Source organism: Callorhinus ursinus, unplaced genomic scaffold, assembly GCF_003265705.2.
Source record: "Callorhinus ursinus isolate GAN/ISIS: 27379988/994484 unplaced genomic scaffold, GSC_fseal_2.0 scaffold4565, whole genome shotgun sequence".
NCBI classification, from domain to species: Eukaryota; Metazoa; Chordata; class Mammalia; order Carnivora; family Otariidae; genus Callorhinus; species Callorhinus ursinus.
Window position 1 is genome coordinate 588 of NW_027401619.1, and position 3,416 is coordinate 4,003.

The 3,416-nt window shown below is 45.8% G+C and overlaps 1 long non-coding RNA gene across 1 annotated transcript; it reads left to right on the forward strand.

Annotated features, from left to right (window-relative positions):
* The first annotated feature begins 1,581 nt into the window (after window positions 1-1,581).
* On the forward strand, window positions 1,582-2,288 carry LOC141372286 (uncharacterized). The gene is made up of 3 exons (XR_012377524.1): window positions 1,582-1,676; window positions 1,756-1,822; window positions 1,946-2,288. It is a non-coding gene; the product is annotated as an uncharacterized lncRNA (long non-coding RNA).
* Window positions 2,289-3,416: the final 1,128 nt, after the last annotated feature.

Genomic DNA, 3,416 nt, shown 5'->3' on the forward strand with positions numbered 1-3,416 from the left:
ATGAAGTCATATTCTGGAAGCGTTCCTTTCAGGTTGATTGTCTGTGTCAGGCACAGCCTTGGTCTGAGGATCAGGGCTCCCCATGGAGTTGTAAGACTAAGGATCGTCCCCTGCTTCATCCTAATGGGTATAGTTGGTCAAGCATGGTTTTTCGCTTTGACCTGAAAGGAGCCCTCACCATCTCAGACAAAAGACCAACTCTGAGATGGCACGAAGTGCAATGTTATTTGGGGGCTTGATGATGAATGAATTGAAGTAGAGAAGTATAAATACAACTCTGATGGCCGGAAACTTGGCAGCTTCCAGAGTTTGATTTTTCTTTAACCCTAAATGGGGCCTTCAGTTTGTTTCCCTCATTGTGTTGTCAGTCTGTGAATTTATGGGGGTCATTTGAATCTAGGCCATCAGGTGTGTTGGGAGGAAAAACAGTAGAAATTCAGGACCTTGGCTACTGGACTGTGTATATACCTTTCCCGTCTTAGGAAGCTGGAAAATACACACTGTGAACTTAAGGCACAGAAGAGTCAACTGGCAGCTGCTGAGGAAAATTTGAAACTGGTTACCGAAGGCATACACAAGTATAAGTGAGTTCAGACACTAAATATTAGCGGCTCCTGAAATCCCTGTTCACTTCGTGTTTTTAATCTTTGTACATGGTTAGACTCAATTAACAAGTAATATAAACAAAAATTCAGAGGCCATATCCAGAGAGAATTAACAGACACAAAGAGACAAGTTTTAGAAAGAACAAAACAATTATGTTACTAAACATGTCCTGATCCCCAGCGCTGGCCTAACTCTGTGGAAACTTCCGCCATGCCATTCCACCCCCAAGGGTGGTGTCAGTGGTCCTAATCTTGAGGAAAGCAGTTTGTCATAGGACGAATCCTGCCCATGAACCCGGTAGTGTCATCTGATGGCGCGGTCTTTGCAACCCTGGGAACCATGGCGAGCATAGAAGTTAAAGGACAATAGAGCCTCATGGTAAAAGCTCCTTGTCATGTGATAAATGAGGGAAAGATTGATATCAGGTTAGGAAATTATGTCAACTCTGAACCCTGCAGGTGTGGAAAAATGAGTAAGGAGAGGATGTAACGATAGCTTTGATCCTACTGTACATTTATTATCATGTGAAAGTGTTTCCTGTGTCAGGATAAATCGTATGAGGGGACAGATCAGAGGAGGAATGCCACAGGGGCAGGTGATTTAAAATCACACCCAAGGGGCGCCTGGGTGGCTGTCGTTAAGCGTCTGCTTTCAGCTCAGGTCATGTTCCCGGGGTCCTGGGATCAAGCCCCGCATCGGGCTCCTGCTCTGCGGGAATCCTGCTTCTCCCTCTCCCACTCCCTCTGCTTGTGTTCCTTCTCTCACTGTGTCTCTCTCTGTCAAATAAATAAATACAATCTTTAAAAAAATCTAAAATCACAGCCAATATTGGGATTTATCTGACAAAAGCAATTATAACTCACAGACAAGAAGTTGGAGAAATGCAAGATCAGCTGCAGAAGGCAGAGCTCACCTTCAAACACAAGGTAACCTGCGTTCTGCCCCAACATACTGGCCCCTTCATGCCACCTGTAGGTGATGAAAGTGGCCCTTAGATCCCTGAACCTGGGCTCTTGGTGTATTGACTTCTTCAGGTCGCAGCTCATGAGAGAAGCGCTCTAGATAATTGGGTAAGTGTTTTCTTTTTCCTCCTCTTCGTTTGGGGCACAGTCTGGCACAACTGAGGGTGGATGTGTTTTTTCCCCCCAGGTCAAGGCTCGGTTTTGGGAGAGGAAATAGTGCAGCAGAGCAGGGAGAATGCCTACATGAAACACAGGTGTGCGAGTTTGACGTGCCTTTTTATGGGTGTCTTGAGGGGTCAAGCCTAAGCTGTTTAGTGTCTGGTAAAAGACATTGTATTGTAATTCTTATAGACGTCCATTCTTTTTCTGTATTCAAGACTGCACATGATGAGGAGAGAGACGCCACCTGAGGGATTCATGAGGCAGGAACCGATGCTGGGAAGATCCGAGATATGGAACCATGTGCAGAGAGGTAGCGAGCATGTTGTGAAATGCAGCAGCCTGATTTCTGCTGGGAAAGCACTTGATGTCCTCCCCGTTCTTGTGGGTGATCGTTGTGTGTCCTAGAGAGAATCCCAAGCACTACCTAAGGACAGCAGGTTGTCTGAAGGCGTGACGGGAGGGTGCTTTCCTCAGGTGCCTATCGGCAGCATGGCACCTGTCCCTGTGACAGGTGGAGCTCATGCCCCTCCCCTGACTTCAGACCCTGACCCCCACCCCCTCTACAATCCCCCTACTGAAGAGCTGAGCCTGGAGCAGTTGTGAGCCTGAGCTCCCTTCCCACCTTAACGCAATGTTGAATGCTTTTCGAAAAAGAAAAAAAAAGACTATTTGAGAAAAATGGCATTTACCCCTTATGGATATTCTTTTATTTTTGTGTTATTTGTAATTTACAGTACTATATTCATCAATGAAATTCGTGCATTTTACTCCTCTAATATTATCAGTATAATGTCACAACTTTACTTCTCAATCTGCCTATTTTTTTCTTTGCTCTTGACTGTAGGATTAGTCTACTCCAATTCTCCTCTTCAATATTTACATAATAGCCAGTCACACATGCTAGGCCTCATCTAGAGACTGAAAGATTGCACCATTAACTGGCGGCCTGAGGAAAGAATGCATGACTTTCGTGTTGCGGGTTTGTTGATATCACCCACTCAAGGCTATTCTCACTTAGATTTTTAATCTATGAAGAAAAAGTGATTTTTTTGGATCTGTATTGAGCACCCCAATTTCAGTATTAATTTCCAGCCTGTTGTACCCCAATCTGTCCACTGTTGATTGATTGCTTATGGAAACACTGGAACCAGGGTCCTGGAGTGTCTCCCGCAAGAGTCAGGTGACTGGTATCTCTCTTAGCAAAGAAGTCGCTTGAGTCATGTGGGGAAACCCTCTCTTCAGATCAGGGACCCGAGTGTGGGAAAGTGTGTAAGATGGCAGAGGAAGGCACAGAGGGTATGCAAACCACAATAAACCTCCATCCTTTGTCCCATCTAGAATCTAGACCGGTTCCCAGGATGAACAGCAGCACCAGCCCAAAAAAGGACCCAGAGATGACTACGGTAAATGCTATGGGCGTTTTCAGTTGTGCCTGTTTCTGGAAGTTACTCCTGTAGGGACAGCACCCTGTCCTGGCCTTGTGGCTGTTGGGTGTGTTCTGTGATTTATCTGGGGCATCCTTCCCCTTTCAGAATGCAAGCTGTTTACCCAGGAGCCTCCAGGCTTCCCCATTAGAGATCCTCAGCTTATGTGCTTCCTCCCGAATTTGTAGATGCTTAGAGGCAAATGATGGTAGGATGCTCACCTCAAGTGTGTGTGTGTGTGTGTGTGTGTGTGTGTGTGTGT